Source organism: Hyperolius riggenbachi, chromosome 12, assembly GCF_040937935.1.
Source record: "Hyperolius riggenbachi isolate aHypRig1 chromosome 12, aHypRig1.pri, whole genome shotgun sequence".
NCBI classification, from domain to species: Eukaryota; Metazoa; Chordata; class Amphibia; order Anura; family Hyperoliidae; genus Hyperolius; species Hyperolius riggenbachi.
In genome coordinates, this window is record NC_090657.1 from 77,039,664 (window position 1) to 77,062,372 (window position 22,709).

The following is a 22,709-nucleotide window of genomic DNA, read 5'->3' on the forward strand; positions in this document are numbered from 1 at the left end:
TCCGCTTGATTTCCTGCTTGATTCTCTTATCTTTTCTTATTAAATTCCATTCACTTCAATGAGAAATCGAGTGGTAAAACGATCGAAAGTAATATCGGACATGACGGAAATGATCAATCGAACGCATCTATCGAACGTAAAAACGTAACGTTTGTAACTAGCATAATATCGCCACATCACACCTGCATTGCTTTACACAGTAGCGCTGATCCCATTTGCTGCCGCTGAACGGGATAGCAGTCTATGCCCTATCTAATCTTTGCGTACCACACTGTATATGCACTGTTGAAATGCGCACAGCAATGCATAAAAAGTGAATGAGCCCTTCCAGAAGACTTTTCACACCCCTGCTGTTTTAACAATGGTATCTATCTATTGCCAGGCACTGTATTCTGAGATTAAAGATAACACCATTCCAATTTAAGCCGTAGTGCAAATAATCTGTTTGTCTGTTTATTTCTTGACTTAAAAAGTTGAGTCAGGAGCATGGCTGTGGACAGACACGTGGGATATGAGCTCAGCCCATAGTCGCCGATCTCCAGCTCCTGCCACCTGCACCAGCTGTAAAAGTGGCCATACATCTATCGACTTGGCAGCCGATTGACTATCCGATAACTGTTATCGAATAGGATGAAAATCGGTGCCACCAAGAGCATGCCCGATCAACGATGCGACCAATACCAGGCCAAAATTAATCACATGTATCGAGTAAACATGCTGCAAGATTTCGAACAGTCGTGGTCAATCAGATGCGCATCGGTAATGGCGAGCGATATCGGGTGGAGCGATGAAACCCCCACGGTGCTGTCCCCAAATGTTAAATTTGCCCTAAGCCCCCCGAAGCACTGTACTTTAACTGTCCATGTCTGTCTCTGGCTCCGTCCGCATTCCGCAAACACACGCCCCACATGGTTGCCGGAGTAACGGGGGCGGGTGTACACGCCCATGTATACACCGGCAACCAAATTTTGAGCATGTATGCAGATTGCGGACAGAGCCCAGAGCCAGCGACAACCTTTACGGACAGGTAAAGTATAGTGCACCTGATAGATTTCAGCATGAAATAGATTGGGAATCTGCCTGCGGTGTATTGGCAGCTGACTGATGTCTCTCTAATGATTTGATCAGTGAGATTTGTCTCTTGGTCGAATCTGCCCATCATCGCTAGATGTATGGCATGTATGGCTACCTTAACAGTGCAATTGCACAGCAATTGGCCAAATGTCCGAAACATGAGCATCTACCTCCACTGCCAAAGCCTTGGACTCCAGTTGAAGGGGATCAGCAGGCTTGGCTCCTAGTTGTTACACTGAGTATGGGACTCTTGTTACCTGGCTCGGCTCCTAGTCTTTACCCCAGGTATGGGACCCTTGTTACCTACCAGATTTATGTCCTCTGATATGGATGCAGATTTAAGGGAGTATATGCATAGCCAGTAAGGACGATTCAGAAGCCCTGGCACAATGCCTGGAAGCTTCTTGTAAATGTAAAATGATAGGCATCAGAGCAATATTAACTATGGAGGGAATATTTCAGTCTCTCCTGAAAGACAATCAACATCCTCGTAGACAAGGTCCAGAGTGCTGAGTATCCCACCAACAGGCCAAAACAGGCTACCCTGCCATGTCATCTGTCACCTGAATTACACGCAGAATGGATTATAGTAAAAGCTGGGACAGTTGAAGAATTAGACTGTGATGGAGTGAAGCTGAGAGACAGGTAAAAAGGGCCATTTGAGAGCCCCCAGACTGTAATGTGAATTACGGCTATAGCAGCCAACAGAGGGTAAATTGGGCGACAGCAAAAGACGAAGCCCAAATTATGAAAAACAGAGCAATACAGCCGCCAGCCGAATGGCATCTTACAGGAGTCCATGGCAGCCTGGAGGGGGAATGGTAATCTACGAGGCCGAGAAATTTGCAATAGCTGGGTGAGCCATTTTTTTTTCAGCTTCACCCTACGCCCAAATTTCCTGGCCCCCTTTTTGCATGTATACGTGAAGCTGCAGCTCTATTCTAGAATGACACAGCAATTAGGCTACTTTTCCACTAGGGTGCCACGTTTGAACCAGAAATGAACACAGCACCCTAGTGGTAAAGTATACTAATTGCACACATGCTGATGCAAAATGGCATCTGAATCTAATAGCCATGCCAATGCAGATGTGATGTCCGGAAAAAATGCTGCTTCCCTGCACGTGATTTCAGAAGCAGCCTATTGATTTCAATGGGCTTTCACCACTGCCTGTAAACTAGACGCATATACTTTAATTGTCCTGTTTGTCTACCTTATCTGCAAATAGGACGTTTGTAGGAGTCTCATCATTCTGCTGATGCCTTGCGCATGCATGTGTGCTCCGCGAGCTCCCATGGGGATTCACTCGGCAGTGATTGGTGATGCGATTACTGCTAAAGCCAGTAAAAATGCTCATACTTAAAAAGTTTACAAAAAAGTTACAAAGTCTCTCACAACAGATCAGTTACCTGTGTTTTGGGGTGACTGGAGCTGCCGGTGAGAACCTTTGGCACCTTTTACACATTTTAACAAATGTATAAAACATGTACCCCATACCATTCCCATTAACCCCTCCCATAGTTAATTACCAAAATAAAACACTTGTTAAAAAAAAAAAATAGAACCAAGGAATTAAAAAGAGAGTCCATAAATTGTTACCTTAGGGACTCAGCTTTTTAAATATGTCAAAGTCATAAACATATATGACAAATAAGGGGTTGTAGTTATTGATAGAGAACAATAAGAAAACAAAAACACAAAACAGAAAGAATACACCTTTATTTCCAAAAAATATATTACCCCCATACATCAGAAACTTAATTTTAATGTTGTGATAACGAGGATAAATAAGCAAATAAAATGTGTGGGTTGTATCTACAGTAGCACTGTTTATTTTACAACCAGAGTGTATGAAAATGGAAAAATTGTGTATTTTTTCATTCTTTTCCCTAATTTACCCAGTAAATGCTCAGAAAATAAAGATACTAATTAAAAAAAAAATCACCCACAAAAACTTAGTTTGTCTCAGGGTAGGTTCACAGTGCGATGTTAAAGTCGCGCGTTATAGCCCTTTCTAACGTGTACAAATGCACTGCAATGCAGAGTCAATGCTACATTCACAGTGCATGCCTTGCGTTATAGTGTAACGCAGCACAATCTGTGAAAGTAGTGCTTGCAGTGCGTTTGGCACGTTATGGGCTGCGTTACTGTGTTTGCACATGCTCAGTGGATTTTGTTTTTAATAAAAAAAAAACCTAACGCATGTTTTTGGCGCATCAGGATGCCACGATAACGGCGCATTTGATGTGACATTAAGGTCGCATTGAAATGACAGCTAAACGCAACGCAATATAGCATAACGTGTACTAACACATTATGCTTTTGCATTGCGTTACTACCTGCGGTGCGACCTTAACGTCGCACCAAAAACGCAACGTCAACTGTGAAATTAGCCTCAAAAAAGAAAATCGGTAAAACCTTGGATTGAGAGTAACTTGATTTAAAGCAAGTCTGAAGCAATTATATAAATAATATATAATAAAAATACTGTAGATACTGACCTAAGGAGAGGGAAGGCTCTGGGTCCTATACAGCCTTCCCATTCTCCTCACGGTGTCCTCGTTCCCCCGCAGGCTCCTCCGTTTGAATCTCCTGCCACGGGAGACTTCGGCAGTTTTCAGAAGCACTCGGGCTCTCGAAGACCGGCGGCTCTGTGCTGCGCATGTGCGAGTGCTCGAGAGAGGGCACTCACGCGTGCGCAGTACGAAGCGGCCTGTCTTTGGAAGTGCTTCCTAAGACTGTCGAAGCCAGCCAAACCCGGAAGAGAACAGTCTGCAACCGAACGGTCATAAACTGCTAACAGGAGCATGTAGGGGAACACGGGGAGGAGAACGGGAAGGCTCTAAAGGATCCAGAACCTTCCCTCTCCTTAGGTGAGTATCTGTTTTTTATTTTAAAAATCACTTCAGACTCCCTTTAAAGGATACATCCAGGCTAAATCAAACATTAAAATCCACTTACCTGGGGCTTCCTCCAGCCCGTGGCAGCCGTCCTGTGCCCTCGCTGCAGCTCCTGGTGTCCTTCGCTGCAGAAGCGGACCTCGCCAGATTGGCTTCCGGGTCGGCTTCTTGTGCGCTCCACCACCCGGGTCACGTGGTCTAGCCGATGACATCAGGTCTGTACTTCGCAGGCGCAGTAGTTCTGCGTCTGAGCAGTACAGACCTGATGACGTCGGACAGATTTTGATTTTTTATTTGGCTTGGACCTCTCCTTTAAGAGCGCTTTGCAAGACAAGCAAAACATTATATGAAATTATGACTTGATAACCAAGCAACATCTAGATATACAGAATGTATACATCACAACTGAGCCAACGGTTTGATGTAGAGCTTGTACAATGTCTCATTTCGTGAAATCTTCAAAAGTAGTCAAAAGCAACTGTCACTGGATAGGTTCCTTGTTAAAGCCACACAAAAAGAAAAAAGGTTGAGATGAGCCAATAGATAGCAATGGTTATAGTGATTTTTTTCACATTTTTACTTTAAACAGTACAGTACTTTATACAGTAGTGTACTTTCTATAAATGTTTTTGGATTGTGGAACAAATCATCTGAGTCACCATTAATCCTTATGGAGTAATTTGCTTTGATATAAGAGCACTTTAGATTATAAGGATGTTTCCAGAACGAATTATGCTAGCAAACCGATGTTCCACTATATAGATAATTTAGGTGTGATAAGTAGTGATAAAGTTATTGCATAATGAATAGAAGCGCTGAAAGGTGAAAATTGCTCTTGGTGGTAAGGGTAAAACAGTCAATGGCATGGAGTGTTTAATTCCACATCCGAATTTGCATGTGAGGAAACGGACGGGAATTGCACAAATGGAAACCCAGCCTTAAGGTGGCCACACACCATACAATTATTTAAATATCTGTTCAATTTAAGAATTGCAATCAATTTTTCTGACTGATTGCAACATTTCAAAAATATGACCAATGTACCACACACGTATGTTCAATTTTTCCCCCAATTATCATAAAAATGATTGGAAACTCTGAAAAAATTGCTAGGGTGTGTATATTAATAAATTGACAATCCAACACACACCATACAATCTTTAGATAGATTGAAGAAAAATATCTGGCAGTCCGGATCGATTAAAATCGAAGAAAACGGGAAATCTGATCGGATTTTTCAGTCGAATGAAAAAAAAGCTTTCGATTTTTTCGGGAGATCCGATCGTTTTTATCAAATTACTGTAAAATCGGATCATTTTATTGTATCGTGTGTGACCACCTTTACAGCAACCAGGCCATTAACTCAGGCCTATCAGCTGCAGTTGTAGAATACCGATAGCAACATCCATTTCCAGCTTCTTGAAGATAGGGCAAATCTGCTACTATCAGCAAAGTCTTGCACACATGCTGGACGGTTTCCAGCCGAGGTGGGCAATTGGGGTTGCCACCAAGAATGTACAGCGGCCTCTGAACCTCCTCAGTAACTTGGCCACCAGGCACATCGACTTGGCCGAGAACTTTTTCTACCCCTTCAAACTGCCTACTCTGTGCTGCTCTGTCGTGCGCTGCTCTTTTGGCCCTTCTCCATACAAACATACTGTAAGTTGTTGCTAACCTCCAGGCAAGCAATGCGTCTGATCAGCCTCGGCCCCACAATGTTTCTCAAGGGATCAAGTCCCGATCCCCTATGAGTGACAGTCCTCTTACGTGTGTACCTGGCTTAAATGACTAGTGAAGTGAGCTGGATATGGCAGCAGCCATATTTATTTCCTTGTAAGCAATACCATTTGACTGGCTCTCCTGCTGATCCTCTGCCTAATGCTACGTACACACATGCGACAACGATCGTTCGTTGAGAACGACGAACAAACTTTTAATTGATGAAAGAACGACCTAAGTAAAGATAGTTTTAAAAGGTGTGTAACGATCTGATCGTTAGAACGAACGTTACATCACGTAAAGCAACTATTGCGCCTGCGCATAAAAATGAGAAGTTTCAGGGAGAAATAGTGAAATGCGCATGTCAAGCCTAGTACGAACGACCGTTTCCAACGATGTACTACTTTTGCAAACGATCGTCGTTGGTTAAAATCCGCCGAGACAGAACTTTCTTTTGTAGCGATTTGGCTCGTTCGTCGTTTGCCTTAATAGTCGGTGGTTCGTTTTTTGTAACGATCGTCGTTGGTAAAGATCGAGGAACGATCGTTACAAACGACTATAGTCGCATGTGTGTACGCACCTTAATACTTTTAGCAATAGACCCTGAACAAGCACATGCAGATCAGGAGTTTCTGACTTTTATTATCACATCTGACAAGATTAGCCACATATTAGTTTTTGGTTTTATTCACACACTACTGCAGCCAAATAGATCAGCAGGACTGCCCGGCAACTGGAAATAAATATGGCAACCTCCATATTATTTCTTACTTCAGTTGTCCTTGAATCCTAAAGACCTGCCAAAATTATCTCTCTTTATTGACTATAAGCTTGGCGGATGAGCTTTTCGTCCCTAGGCCTTCACAATGGTCTAGAGGACATGATCTGCGCATGGAGGAAAAACGTTTTAGCCATTTATTGAGGAAAGGGTTCTTTACAGTAAGAGAGATTAAGATGTGGAATGCATTACCACAGGAAGTAGTTATGGCAAATTCTATATCTGCTTTTAAAGGGGGCTTAGATGCTTTCCTTGCATTGAAAGACTTCCATGGCTATAATTACTAGGTAATGCCCAGTGATGTTGATCCAGGGATTTTATCTGATTGCCATCTGGAGTCGGGAAATATTTTTTTCCCTTTAGGGGCTAATTGGACCATGCCTTGTAAGGGTGTTTCGCCTTCCTCTGGATCAACTAGGATATGTGAGGGAGCAGGCTGGTGTACTTTGTTTTCTGGTTGAACTCGATGGACGTATGTCTTTTTTCAACCCAAATAACTATGTAACTATGTTAGTGTTTATGAAGAGATCTTATCAGTTTGGCCATTTCAGAGACAACTGGAAAGAAACACTTCTGCTCGCATACATGTAAAAATGGCGCCAGGAAATTTGGGCGCAGGATAAAGGCGAAAAACGGCTAACCCTGCTATTGCAAGTTTCCCAGTGTCGTACATTATTATTATTTTTGATGTGTATAGTGCCAGCATCTTCCGTGGCACTGTACAATAGCATACAAGGTATAACAATACAGAGTATACGATGCAACACTTGATACAAGACAAGAGGGTATAACAGCTAATACAGTGAACAGATTAACTACATGTTTTTACAAAAGGTGGAGGGTATGTACACCCATTACACAGCATTGAGAGACAAAAGGGGAAGAGAGCCCTGGCCAAAAGGCCTTCCAGTCTAAACATTTAAGGTATAGGACAGTAGGTAAAGGGAAGCTGTGTGTGGAGTGGTAGAAATGGTGGTTAGTGGGCGGGGTTCTAGGTAGGAGAGTAGGCTTGCCTGAAGAGGTGAGTTTTCAGATTGCGCCTAAAAATAGTAAGTGTGGGTGAGTGACGAATGTGTTGTGGGAGAGTGTTCCAGAGGAGGGGAGAGGATCGAGAGAAGTTTAGCAAGCGGGAGTGGAAAGAGGTGATCAGGGAAGAAGACAGAAGGATATCGTTAGCAGAGCGGAGATTGCGTGTAGGATGTGTTATCTGGAGATACGTTGATTTAGATAGGAAGGAGCTATGTTGTGGAGAGCTTTGTAGGCGGGAGTAATGCGGGGATTACACCATACAATTTTCTGTTCGATTCTTCTGTTAGATTTTCTGTTAGAATGCATAATTAGATGATTTTCTGTAGAGAATGGTCATTATCTCTGGTGCATTGTCTTCTGGTTATCTCCTGATGAGTAGAACAATGCCTGAATGCTCGGCAAATAGATGGTAAGATAGATAAAAAAAATCTAACAGAAAATTGTATGGTGTAATCCCAGCATAATAATTTTAAATTGTATCCTTTGTGTGACTGGCAGCCAGTGAAGGGACTGGCAGAGGGGAATTGGGCTGGAGAAGCGGGAGGAGAGGTGGATGAGTCGTGCAGCAGAGTTCATGATAGACTGTAACGGGGCTAAATGGTTGGTAGAGTGGCCGCAGAGCAAAGAGTTGCAATAGTCTAGTTGGGAAACAATCAGGGCTTGCACCAGAAGTTTAGTAGTGTCCTGTGTTAGAAAAGGGCGGATGCGGGAGATGTTTTTTATCCCCCCTCCAGGCCGCCATGGACTCAGGGGTAAGATGCAATTTGGCTGCCAGTTATTGCTGACAGCTGAAATTTATTTTTCTGTCATTTGGTCTCCATCTTTTGCCAGAACCTAAATTCTGAGTGCCGCTATAGCTGTAATTCACATTACAGTCTATGGCGGTACTCCAATGTCCAGCGCCCTTTATACCTGTGTCGCTTTCTGCTCTTCCTCAGAGAAAGGTATGGCAAGCACAGAGGTCGAGATGGCAAAGGCTGACCTCTCCTATAACATCTATGGCTAATAATTAAGAATTATTTTATCAGAATACACAGACACTTTGCTTGCATGTTCCATTCCACAAGCCAGGGGACACAGGTAGTCTTGAGCAGCGCACTTTGCACACCATGTTGTGGGGGATGTGGGGCACGGACACAGCAGGAAGTCAGCTGGCAAGTGCAGGATCACTAGTGCACGATCCTTACTCTCCTCTGCCAGTAACAAAACCTGTTCCACTGACTCACATATAAGCTTAGGGGGTAACTTTTCAGCACATTTTTGTGCTGAAAAATTAGGCTTATATGCAAGTATATAAAGTATACTTACAACTTGATTTATTAACCACTTGAGGACCTAGGGCTTTCTACCTCTTAAGGACCGGCCACTTTTTTTCCATTCAGACCACTGCAGCTTTCACAGTTTATTGCTCGCTCATACAACCTACCACCTAAATGAATTTTGGCTCCTTTTCTTGTCACTAATAAAGCTTTCTTTTGGTGCTATTTGATTGCTCCTGCGATTTTTACTTTTTATTATATTCATCAAAAAAGACATGAATTTTGTCAAAAAAATGATTTTTTTAAATTTCTGTGCTGACATTTTTCAAATAAAGTAAAATTTCTGTATACATGCAGCGCGAAAAATGTGGACAAACATGTTTTTGATAAAAAAAAACCCATTCAGTGTATATTTATTGGTTTGGGTAAAAGTTATAGCGTTTACAAACTATGGTGCAAAAAGTGAATTTTCCCATTTTCAAGCATCTATGACTTTTCTGACCACCTGACATGTTTCATGAGGGGCTAGAATTCCAGGATAGTATCAATACCCCCCAAATGACCCCATTTTGGAAAGAAGACATCCCAAAGTATTCACTGAGAGGCATAGTGAGTTCATAGAAGATATAAATTTTTGTCACAAGTTAGCGGAAAATGACACACACAAAAAAAAATAAGGTTTCCATTTCTGCTAACTTGTAACAAAAAAAAAAAAAATGTAATCTGCCATGGACTCAACATGCCCCTCAATTAATACCTTGAAGTGTCTACTTTCCAAAATGGGGTCATTTGTGGGGTGTGTTTACTGTCCTCGCATTTTGGGGGGTGCTAATTTGTAAGCACCCCTGTAAAGCCTAAAGGTGCTCATTGGACTTTGGGCCCCTTAGCGCAGTTAGGCTGCAAAAAAGTGCCACACATGTGGTATTGCCGTACTCAAGAGAAGTAGTATAATGTGTTTTGGGGTGTATTTTTACACATACCCATGCTGGGTGGGAGAAATATCTCTGTAAATGACAATTTTTTAATTTTTTTTACACACAATTGTCCATTTACAGAGAGATTTCTCCCACTCAGCATGGGTATGTGTACAAATACACCCCAAAACACATTATACTACTTCTCCTGAGTACGGCGATACCACATGTGTGGCACTTTTTTGCACCCTAACTGCGCTAAGGGGCCCAAAGTCCAATGAGTACCTTTAGGATTTCACAGGTCATTTTGAGAAATTTCGTTTCAAGACTACTCCTCACGGTTTAGGGCCCCTAAAATGCCAGGACAGTATAAGAACCCCACAAATGACCCCATTTTAGAAAGAAGACACCCCAAGGTATTCCCTTAGTAGTACGGTGAGTTCATAGAAGATTTTATTTTTTGTCACAAGTTAGCGGAAAATGACACTTTGTGAAAAAAAAACAATAAAAATCAATTTCCACTAACTTGTGACAAAAAATAAAATCTTCTATGAACTCACCGTACTACTAACAGAATACCTTGGGGTGTCTTCTTTCTAAAATGGAGTCATTTGTGGGGTTCCTATACTGTCCTGGCATTTTAGGGGCCCTAAACCGTGAGGAGTAGTCTTGAAACAAAATTTCTCAAAATGACCTGTGAAATCCTAAAGGTACTCATTGGACTTTGGGCCCCTTAGCGCAGTTAGGGTGCAAAAAAGTGCCACACATGTGGTATCGCCGTACTCGGGAGAAGTAGTACAATGTGTTTTGGGGTGTATTTTTACACATACCCATGCTGGGTGGGAGAAATAACTCTGTAAATGGACAATTGTGTGTAAAAAAAATCAAAAGATTGTCCATTTACAGAGGTATTTCTCCCACCCAGCAGGGGTATGTGTAAAAATACACCCTAAAACACATTGTACTACTTCTCCCGAGTACGGCGATACCACATGTGTGGCACTTTTTTGCACCCTAACTGCGCTAAGGGGCCCAAAGTCCAATGAGTACCTTTAGGATTTCACAGGTCATTTTTGTTTCAAGACTACTCCTCACGGTTTAGGGCCCCTAAAATGCCAGGGCAGTATAGGAACCCCACTAATGACCCCATTTTAGAAAGAAGACACCCCAAGGTATTCCGTTAGGAGTATGGTGAGTTCATAGAAGTTTTTATTTTTTTGTCACAAGTTAGCGGAAATTGATTTTAATTGTTTTTTTTCACAAAGTGTCATTTTCCGCTAACTTGTGACAAAAAATAAAATTTTCTATGAACTCACCATACTCCTAACGGAATACCTTTGGGTGTCTTCTTTCTAGAATGGGGTCATTTGTGGGGTTCCTATACTACCCTGGCATTTTAGGGGCCCTAAACCGTGAGGAGTAGTCTTGAAACCAAATGTCGCAAAATGACCTGTGAAATCCTAAAGGTACTCATTGGACTTTGGGCCCCTTAGCGTACTTAGGGTGTAAAAAAGTGCCACACATGTGGTACCGCCGTACTCAGGAGAAGTAGTATAATGTGTTTTGGGGTGTATTTTTACACATACCCATGCTAAGTGGGAGAAATATCTCTGTAAATGACAATTGTTTGATTTTTTTTACACACAATTGTCCATTTACATAGAAATTTCTCCCACCCAGCATGGGTATGTGTAAAAATACACCCCAAAACACATTATACTACTTTTCCTGAGTACGGCGGTACCACATGTGTGACACTTTTTTGCAGCCTAGGTGCGCTAAGGGGCCCAACGTCCTATTCACAGGTCATTTTGAGGCATTTGTTTTCTAGACTACTCCTCACGGTTTAGGGCCCCTAAAATGCCAGGGCAGTATAGGAACCCCACAAGTGACCCCATTTTAGAAAGAAGACACCCCAAGGTATTCCGTTAGGTGTATGGCGAGTTCATAGAAGATTTTATTTTTTGTCACAAGTTAGTGAAAAATGACACTTTGTGAAAAAAACCCTATAAAAATCAATTTCCGCTAACTTTTGACAAAAAATAAAATCTTCTATGAACTCGTCATACACCTAACAGAATACCTTGGGGTGTCTTTTTTTTCTAAAATGGGGTCACTTGTGGGGTTCCTATACCGCCCTGGCATTTTACGGGCCCAAAACCGTGAGTAGTCTGGAAACCAAATGTCTCAAAATGACTGTTCAGGGGTATAAGCATCTGCAAATTTTGATGACAGGTGGTCTATGAGGGGGCGAATTTTGTGGAACCGGTCATAAGCAGGGTGGCCTTTTAGATGACAGGTTGTATTGGGCCTGATCTGATGGATAGGAGTGCTAGGGGGGTGACAGGAGGTGATTGATGGGTGTCTCAGGCGGTGGTTAGAGGGGAAAATAGATGCAATCAATGCACTGGGGAGGTGATCGGAAGGGGGTCTGAGGGGGATCTGAGGGTTTGGCCGAGTGATCAGGAGCCCACACGGGGCAAATTAGGGCCTGATTTGATGGGTAGGTGTGCTAGGGGGTGACAGGAGGTGATTGATGGGTGTCTCAAGGTGTGATTAGAGGGGGGAATAGATGCAAGCAATGCACTGGCGAGGTGATCAGGGCTGGGGTCTGAGGGCATTCTGAGGGTGTGGGCGGGTGATTGAGTGCCCTAGGGGCAGATAGGGGTCTAATCTGATAGGTAGCAGTGACAGGGGGTGATTGATGGGTAATTAGTGGGTGTTTAGGGTAGAGAACAGATGTAAACACTGCACTTGGGAGGTGATCGGACGTCGGATCTGCGGGCGATCTATTGGTGTGGGTGGGTGATCAGATTGCCCGCAAGGGGCAGGTTAGGGGCTGATTGATGGGTGGCAGTGACAGCGGGTGATTGATGGGTGGCAGTGACAGGGGGTGATTGATGGGTGGCAGTGACAGGGGGTGATTGATGGGTGATTGATAGGTGATTGACAGGTAATCAGTCGGTTATTACAGGGGAGAACAGATGTAAATATTGCACTGGCGAATTGATAAGGGGGGGTCTGAGGGCAATCTGAGCGTGTAGGCGGGTGATTGGGTGCCTGCAAGGGGCAGATTAGGGGCTGATTGATGGGTGGCAGTGAAAGGGGGTGATTGATGGGTGGAAGTGACAGGGGGTGATTGATGGGTGATTGACAGGTGATCAGTGGGTTATTACAGGGAAGGACAGATGTAAATAATGCCCTGGCGAATTGATAAGGGGGGGTCTGAGGGCAATCTGAGCGTGTAGGCGGGTGATTGGGTGCCCGCAAGGGGCAGATTAGGGTCTGATTTGATGGGTAACAGTGACAGGTGGTGATAGGGGGTGATTGATGGGTGATTGATGGGTAATTAGTGGGTGTTTAGAGGAGAGAATAGATGTAAACGCTGCGCTTGGGTGGTGATTTGATGTCGGATCTGCGGGCGATCTATTGGTGTGGGTGGGTGATCAGATTGCCCGCAAGGGGCAGGTTAGGGGCTGATTGATGGGTGGCAGTGACAGGGGGTGATTGACAGGTGATTGACAGGTGATCAGTGGGTTATTACAGGGAAGGACAGATGTAATTAATGCACTGGCGAATTGATAAGGGGGGGGGGGGTTGGGTCTGAGGGCAATCTGAGCATGTGGGCGGGTGATTGGGTGCCCGCAAGGGGCAGATTAGGGTCTGATCTGATAGGTAACAGTGACAGGTGGTGATAGGGGGTGATTGATGGCTGATTGATGGGTAATTAGTGGGTGTTTAGAGAAGATAACAGATGTAAACAATACATTTGGGAGGTAATCTGACGGCGGGTTTGCGGGCGATCTAATGGTGTGGGTGGGTGATCAGATTGCCCACAAGGGGCAGGTTAGGGGCTGATTGATGGGTGGCAGTGACAGGGGGTGATTGATGGGTGATAGGTGATTGGCAGGTGATTGACAGGTGATCAGTGGGTTATTACAGGGAAGAACAGATGTAATTAATGCACTGGTGAATTGATAAGGGGGGGTCAGAGGGCAATCTGAGCGTGTGGGCGGGTGATTGAGTGCCCGCAAGGGGCAGATTAGGGTCTGATCTGATAGGTAAAAGTGACAGGTGGTGATAGGGGGTGATTAATGGGTGATTGATGGGTAATTAGTGGGTGTTTAGAGGAGAAAATAGATGTAAACAATGGATTTGGGAGGTGATCTGATGTCGGATCTACGGGCGATCTATTGGTGTGGGGGGGTGATCAGATTGCCCGCAAGGGGCAGGTTAGGGTCTGATTGATGGGTGGCAGTGACAGGGGGTGATTGATGGGTGATTGACAGGTGATCAGGGGGGATAGATACATACAGTACATGGGGGGGGGGGGGGTCTGGGGAGAATCTGAGGGGTGGGGGTGATCAGGAGGGAGCAGGGGGCAGGGGGGGGATAAAAAAAAATAGCATTGACAGATAGTGACAGGGAGTGATTGATGGGTGATTAGGGGGGTGATTGGGTGCAAACAGGGGTCTGGGGGGTGGGCAGGGGGGGGGGTCTGATGGGTGCTGTGGGCGATCTGGGGCAGGGGGGGGGAAATCAGTGTGCTTGGTGCAGACTAGGGTGGCTGCAGCCTGCCCTGGTGGTCCCTCGGACACTGGGACCACCAGGGCAGGAGGCAGCCTGTATTATACACTTTGTATGCGGCGATCGTCAGGTTAACATCCCGCCGGCGCTTCCGTATGGCCGGCGGGATGTTGCGGCGGGGTGAGCGGCGCCAGGCGGAGGCGGAGGATCGCGTCACGGATGACGCGATCGCTCCGCCCATGCCCCTACAAGGACCGCCGCCATTTGTCTATACGGCGGTCCTTGCGGGGTGCACTTCCCGGCCGCCAATTGTATATACGGCGGTCGGGAAGTGGTTAATAATACTACACCATTGGGCTCCTGGTCTCCCTGGTTACCTAGATATTTGTGAAATACAAGGTCACTACAAGGATCACCGACACCCTCCTATGACAAATGTCTTGAGCACATGTCACCAGATACTTGACAAAAGTGTGTTCCATAATAATAATAATAATAAAAAACCTAACACACCATCTCGACAACCCAGCAAATTGCTTTCTGTGTAATATTACACCTATCGCTGTTATCAAGACTCATAGGTCTCTCATCTGTCATATGCTTACAGCAACCAAAGCTGGTTGCTATAAGCATATGGATTATGGAGATCTCAACAGCCACCCTCAACAGCAGTCTGGTTTGAAAAAACATCACATCTAAGGAACTGAAGAATTGAAAACTGAAATACATGTAACTGCTGAGGCCAGCTGCTGAAATTAATTCAAAGTGTTGTAGGAGTACCAAAAAGCAAAATCATCCTACTTATAATCAGAGGCGTATTTGGGTAACACGGCGCCTATGGCAAACACTGAAATTGCGCCTCCCCCCCCCCCAACACACACGTCACAGTCACATGCCATCAGATAATTCATCAAGTAGTCACATGCTGCCCAATAGAAATAAAGTTGTAACAGTCAACCAGATAAAATATTTAAGTAGCCAGGTGCCTCTCAATAAACAAATTAAATAGACAGATGCCTCAAGATAAAACAATTTAGAAGCCAAGTCCACCCTGGATACATAAATTAAACAGCCATGTTCACCAAATAAAAGAATTAGGTAGCTACAGTATGTGCCCATAGATATCAGTATTAGGAAGCAAAATGTGCCCCTAGATATTTGTTAGCCATTGTGGTCCCGCAATTGCTGCCTGGGTGCAGGCCAGGGTGCTTGCTGGGGCAGGGTGCAGGTTGAGGCAGATTGCAGCAGGGTGAAGCAAGGTACAGGTTAGGGCAGGCTGAAGCAGAGTGCAGATTGCTGGTTGGGGTATTTTGCAGCGGGGTGTTGATTGGGGAAGATTGCAGCAGGGTGCAGGATGTGGCAGATTTCAGCAATGTGCTGTTTGGAGCAGGTTGTAGATTGGGGCAGGGTGCTGCTGGCTAGGCAGTGTGCAGGCTGATGGCTGGGGCAGGGTGCTGATTATAGGGCAGTGTGCAGGCTGGTAGCTGAGTGCAGGGACATGGTGCAGGCTGGTGGCTGAGTGCAGGCTGGTGGCTGGGTGCAGGGACAGGGTGCAGGCTGGTGGCTGGGTGCAGGGACTGGATGCATGCTGGTGGCTGGGTGCAGGGAGCAGGCTGGCGGCTGGGTGCAGGGACAGGGTGCAGGCTGGTGGCTGGGTGCAGGGACAGGGTGCATGCTGGCGGCTGGGTGCAGGGACAGGTTGCAGGGACAAGATGCATGCTGGTGGCTGGGTGCATGCTGGTGGCTGGGTGCAGGGACAGGGTGCATGCTGGTGGCTGGGTGCAGGGACAGGGTCCATGCTGGTGGCTGGGTGCAGGGACAGGGTGCATGCTGGTGGCTGGGTGCAGGGACAGGGTGCATGCTGGTGGCTGGGTGCAGGGACAGGGTGCATGCTGGTGGCTGGGTGCAGGGACAGAGTGCATGCTGGTGGCTGGGTGCAGGGACAGGTTGCAGGGACAAGATGCATGCTGGTGGCTGGGTGCATGCTGGTGGCTGGGTGCAGGGACAGGGTGCATGCTGGTGGCTGGGTGCAGGGACAGGGTCCATGCTGGTGGCTGGGTGCAGGGACAGGGTGCATGCTGGTGGCTGGGTGCAGGGACAGGGTGCATGCTGGTGGCTGGGTGCAGGGACAGGGTGCATGCTGGTGGCTGGGTGCAGGGACAGAGTGCATGCTGGTGGCTGGGTGCAGGGACAGGGTGCATGCTGGTGGCTGGGTGCAGGGAGCAGGATGGTGGCTGGGTGCAGGGACAGGGTGCATGCTGGTGGTTGGGTGTAGGGACAGGATGTATGCTAGTGGCTGGGTGCAGGGACAGGGTGCATGCTGGTGGCTGGGTGCAGGGACAGGGTGCTTGCTGGTGGCTGGGTGCAGGGACAGGGTGCATGCTGGTGGCTGGGCGCAGGGACAGGATGCATGCTGGTGCCTGGGTGCAGGGACAGGGTGCATGTTGGTGGCTGGGTGCAGGGACAGGGTGCATGTTGGTGGCTGGGTGCAGGGAGCAGGCTGGTGGCTGGGAGCAGGGACAGGGAGCAGGCTGGTGGCTGGGTGCAGGGACAGAGAGCAGGCTGGTGGCTGGGTGAAGGGACAGGGAGCAGGCTGGTGGCTGAGTGAAGGGACAGGGTGCATGCTGGTGGCTGGATGCAGGGACAAGGAGCAGGCTGGTGGCTGGGTGTAGGGACAGGGTGCATGCTGGGTGCAGGGACAGGGTGCATGCTGGTGGCTGGGTGCAGGGACACCGTGCATGCTGGCGGCTGGGTGCAGGGACAGGGTGCATGCTGGTGGCTGGGTGCAGGGACACCGTGCATGCTGGCGGCTGGGTGCAGGGACAGGGAGCAGGCTGGTGGCTGGGTGCAGGGACAGAGAGCAGGCTGGTGGCTGGGTGAAGGGACAGGGAGCAGGTTGGTGGCTGGGTGAAGGGACAGGGTGCATGCTGGTGGCTGGGTGCAGGGACACCGTGCATGCTGGCGGCTGGGTGCAGGGACAGGGTGCATGCTGGTGGCTGGGTGCAGGAACACCGTGCATGTTGGCGGCTGGGTGAAGGGACAGGGAGCATGCTGGTGGCTGGGTGCAGGGACAGAGAGCAGGCTGGTGGCTGGGTGAAGGGACAGGAAGCAGGCTGGTGGCTGGGTGAAGGGACATGGTGCATGCTGGTGGCTGGATGCAGGGACAAGGAGCAGGCTGGTGCCTGGGTGTAGGGACAGGGTGCATGCTGGGTGCAGGGACACCGTGCATGCTGGTGGCTGGGTGCAGGGACACCGTGCATGCTGGCGGCTGGGTGCAGGGACAGGGTGCATGCTGGTGGCTGGGTGCAGGGACAGGGAGCAGGCTGGTGGCTGGGTGAAGGGACAGGGAGCAGGCTGGTAGCTGGGTGAAGGGACAGGGTGCATGCTGGTGGCTGGATGCAGGGACAGGGAGAAGGCTGGTGGCTGGGTGTAGGGATAGGGTGCATGCTGGCGGCTGGGTGCAGGGACAGGGAGCATGCTGCTGGCTGGGTGCAGGGAGCAGGCTGGTGGCTGGGTGCAGGGACAGGGTGCATGCTGGTGGCTGGGTGTAGGGACAGGGTGCATGCTGGTGGCTGGGTGCAGGGATAGGGTGCAGGCTGGTGGCTGGGTGCAGGGACAGGACGCATGCTGGTGGCTGGGTGCATGCTGGTGGCTGGGTGCAGGGACAGGGTGAATGCTGGTGGCTGGGTGCAGGGACAGGGTGCATGCTGGTGGCTGGGTGCAGGGACAGGGTCCATGCTGGTGGCTGGGTGCACGGACTGGGTGCATGCTGGTGGCTGGGTGCAGGGACAGGGTGCATGCTGGTGGCTGGATGCATGGACAGGGTGCATGCTGGTGGCTGGGTGCAGGGTGCATGCTGGCGGCTGGGTGCAGGGACAGGGTGCATGCTGGCGGCTGGGTGCAGGAACAGGGTGCATGCTGGTAGCTGGGTGCAGGAACAGGGAGCATGCTGGTGGCTGGATTCAGGAACAGGGTGCATGCTGGTGGCAGGAACAGGGTGCATGCTGGTGGCTGGGTGCAGGGACAGGGTGCATGCTGGTGGCTGGGTGCAGGGACAGGGTGCATGCTGGTGGCTGGGTGCAGGGACAGGGTGCATGCTGGTGGCTGGGTGCAGGGACAGGGTGCATGCTGGTGGCTGGGTGCAGGGACAGGGTGCATGCTGGTGGCTGGGTGCAGGGACAGGGTGCATGCTGGTGGATGGGTGCAGGGACAGGGTGCATGCTGGTGGCTGGGTGCAGGGACAGGGTGCATGCTGGTGGCTGGGTGCAGGGACAGGGTGCATGCTGGTGGCTGGGTGCAGGGACAGGGTGCATGCTGGTGGCTGGGTGCAGGGACAGGGTGCATGCTGGTGGCTGGGTGCAGGGACAGGGTGCATGCTGGTGGCTGGGTGCAGGGACAGGGTGCATGCTGGTGGCTGGGTGCAGGGACAGGGTGCATGCTGGTGGCTGGGTGCAGGGACAGGGTGCATGCTGGTGGATGGGTGCAGGGACAGGGTGCATGCTGGTGGCTGGGTGCAGGGACAGGGTGCATGCTGGTGGCTGGGTGCAGGGACAGGGTGCATGCTGGTGGCTGGGTGCAGGGACAGGGTGCATGCTGGTGGCTGGGTGCAGGGACAGGGTGCATGCTGGTGGCTGGGTGCAGGGACAGGGTGCATGCTGGTGGCTGGGTGCAGGGACAGGGTGCATGCTGGTGGCATAAAAATAAAATAAAAATAAATACAAAAATAGAGAATTTTATTTTAAAAAATACAAATAAATTAATAATAATAAAAATAAACATGGCACCAGCGATCAGAGCCCACCAACAGAAATCTCTGTTGGTGGGCATAAAAGGGGGGATCCATTTGTGTGCTAATTTATATGGCTCTGCAGCGAGCTATTAAAGCTGCAGAGCACTAAATTGTAAAAAATAGCCTGGTCACTAGGGGATGTAAGCCTGTGGTCCTGAACTGGTTAATTATGCAGCATCACTTCAGCACCTACTCCAGATTGCAAGTGACCCCCTTTAGATGGACAAACTTGTCAAACCTGTATCACAATGTCTTCACTTTACAGTCAGAACAGGTTTGCTTACAACTATTAAGATGTAAAAACAGGGCAGTATAGGAACCCCACAAATGACCCCATTTTAGAATGAAGACACCCCAAGGTATTCCGTTAGGAGTATATTGAGTTCATAAAAGTTTTTTTTTGTCACAAGTTAGCGGAAATCGATTTTAATTGTTTTTTTCACAAAGTGACACCCACACGTGGTACCGCCGTACTCAGGAGAAGTAGTATAATGTGTTTTGGGGTGTATTTTTACATATATCCATGCTGGGTGGGAGAAATATCTCTGTAAATGAGATATTTCACCCCAAAACACAATATACTACTTCTCCTGAGTACGGCGATACCACATGTGTGACACTTTTTTGCTGCCTAGGTGCGCTAAGGGGCCCAACGTCCTATTCACAGGTCATTTTGAGGCATTTGTTTTCTAGACTACTCCTCACGGTTTAGGGCCCCTAAAATGCCAGGGCAGTATAGGAATCCCACAAGTGACCCCATTTTAGAAAGAAGACACCCCAAGGTATTCCGTTAGGTGTATGGTGAGTTAATAGAAGATTTTATTTTTTGTCACAAGTTAGTGATAAATGACACTTTGTGAAAAAAACAAAAATCAATTTCCACTAACTCTTGACAAAAAATAAAATCTTCTATGAACTCGTCATACACCTAACAGAATACCTTGGGGTGTCTTTTTTCTAAAATGGGGTCACTTGTGGGGTTCCTATACTGCCCTGGCATTTTTACGGGCCCAAAACCGTGAGTAGTCTGGAAACCAAATGTCTCAAAATGACTGTTCAGGGGTATAAGCATCTGCAAATTATGATGACAGGTGGTCTATGAGGGTGCGAATTTTGTGGAACCGGTCATAAGCAGGGTGACCTCTTAGATGACAGGTTGTATTGGGCCTGATCTGATGGATAGGAGTGCTAGAGGGGTGACAGGAGGTGATTGATGGGTGTCTCAGGGGGTGGTTAGAGGGGAAAATAGATGCAATCAATGCACTGGGGAGGTGATCGGAAGGGGGTCTGAGGGAGATCTAAGGGTTTGGCCGAGTGATCAGGAGCCCACACGGGGCAAATTAGGGCCTGATCTGATGGGTAGGTGTGCTAGGGGGTGACAGGAGGTGATTGATGGGTGTCTCAAGGTGTGATTAGAGGGGGGAATAGATACAAGCAATGCACTGGCGAGGTGACCAGGGCTGGGGTCTGAGGGTGTTCTGAGGGTGTGGGCGTGTGATTGAGTGCCTTAGGGGCAGATAGGGGTCTAATCTGATGGGTAGCAGTGACAGGTGGTGATTGATGGGTGATCAGTGGGTGATTAGATGGCAGAACAGATGTAAACAATGCACTTAGGAGGTGATCTGAGGGTAGGTCTGGGGCAATCTGATGGTGTGGGAGGGTGATCAGATGCCCTTTAAGAGGCAGGTTAGGGTCTGATCTGATAAGTGGCAGTGACAGGTGGTGATTGACGGGTGAATGACAGGTGATTACAGGGGAGAATAGATGTATACAGTACATGGGGGGGGAGGTCGGGGGGGGGGGTCTGAGGTCGTTCTGAGTGTGTGGGTGGGTGAATGGGTGCCCTAGGGGCAGATTGGGGTCTGATCTGATGGGTAGCAGTGACAGGTGGTGACAGGGGGTGATTGATGGGTAATTAGTGGGTGTTTAGAGGATAGAACAGATGTAAACAATGCACTTGGGAGGTGATCTGACGTCGGATCTGCGGGCGATCTGATGGTGTGGGTGGGTGATCAAATTGCCTACAAGGGGCAGGTTAGGGGCTGATTGATGGGTGGCAGTGACAGGGGGTGATTGACGGGTGATTGATAGGTGATCAGTGGGTTATTACAGGGAAGAACAGATGTAAATAATGCACTGGTGAATTGATAAGGGGGGGTCTGAGGGCAATCTGAGCGCGTGGGCGGGCGATTGGGTGCCCGCAAGGGGCAGATTAGGGTCTAATCTGATGGGTAACAGTGACAGGTGGTGATAGGGGGTGATTGATGGGTAATTAGTGGGTGTTTAGAGGAGAGAACAGATGTAAACAATGCACTTGGGAGGTGATCTGATGTCGGATCTGCGGGCGATCTGATGGTGTGGGTGGGTGATCAGATTGCCCGCAAGGGGCAGGTTAGGGGCTGACTGATGGGTGGCAGTGACAGGGGGTGATTGGCAGGTGATCAGTGGGTTATTACAGGGGGGATAGAGGCATACAGTACACAGGGGGGGGGGGGATCTGAGGAGAATCTGAGGGGTGGGGGGGTGATCAGGAGGAAACAGGGGGCAGTTTCGGGCATTAAAAAAAAATTAGCGTGGACAGATAGTGACATGGAGTGATTGATGGGTGATTAGGGGGGTGATTGGGTGCAAACAATGACATGGAGTGATTGATGGGTGGTCTGGGGGGTGGGCAGGGGGGGGGTCTGAGGGGTGCAGTGGGCGATCAGAGGGAAGGGGGGGGGGGAGATCAGTGTGCTAGGGTGCAGATTAAGGTGGCTGCAGCCTGCCCTGGTGGTCCCTCGGACACTGGGACCACCAGGGCAGGAGGCAGCCTGTATAATAGGCTTTGTATACATTACAAAGCCTATTATACATTGTGTCAGCGGCGATCGGGCAGCTAGTAACCCGCCGGCGCTTCCGAACGGCCGGCGGGTTACAGCGCGAGGGGGGGCGGAGCCTGTCGCCGACGGCTGATCTCGTCACGAATGACACGAACGCTGCATAACCACGCCCGCCGCCGCCCCCGCCGATAGGCGTATTGCAGTGCAGTCGTTTAGGCCCAGCCTTTGCCGCCGCCCATCAGCTGGGGGCGGTCCTCAAGTGGTTAAGTCTGGAGAATGCCACTCTCTGGTGCTGTAGTATTGCAGCAAGTTCTGTGAGTTTGTGCTCCTGTGCCTTACTAGTTCTGCCCTTACTTACTTTATGTTACCGATCCTGGCTTGTCTGACTAGTCGCTTTGTTACTGACCTCTGCTACGTATGACTACATGCTCTGCTGCCGACTTCTGCCTGACTAAATGCTCTGTTGCCAACCGTGTGCCTGTCCGAGGTCCTGCCTTGTTATCAATTCCAGCCCGTCTGACTACCATTCCTGTTGTTAAACCTTCATTTGCCTCCAAGTCTATCTGGTGTCTGAGTTATTGCAGTTGCCTGTAGGAGCGCTACAGTTCCCTTCTGGTGACGCGCCCAGGCATCACACCGCCGGTTCTTCAAGTGCTTGTGCCCTGTACTAACTGGTGGTGCCTGTACCCACTTCAGGGTTGCCAATTTGTAAGCTGAAGCCTGCAAGAATTGCTGCCCTCAGCATATCGGTCCCCAGCTAGTCAGGTTTGTGAAAGGTACACTTTGAATATAAATATTTTTTTTTTACGAAAGTTGAGTAACCCTTGAGATATATATATAATATTATACACACACACACCTACTACTTACTAACACAACTATCTTCCACCTACAGTTT

At 48.3% G+C, this 22,709-nt stretch overlaps 1 long non-coding RNA gene across 1 annotated transcript in view; it reads right to left on the reverse strand.

The window, feature by feature from the left end:
• Positions 1-4,385: 4,385 nt before the first annotated feature.
• LOC137542008 (uncharacterized) overlaps positions 4,386-22,709 on the reverse strand; it is a 166,659-nt gene continuing 148,335 nt past the window's right edge. Inside the window, exon 4 of the long non-coding RNA XR_011025327.1 lies at positions 4,386-4,470. This is a non-coding gene — a long non-coding RNA (uncharacterized lncRNA). The remainder of the gene's footprint in view (positions 4,471-22,709) is intronic.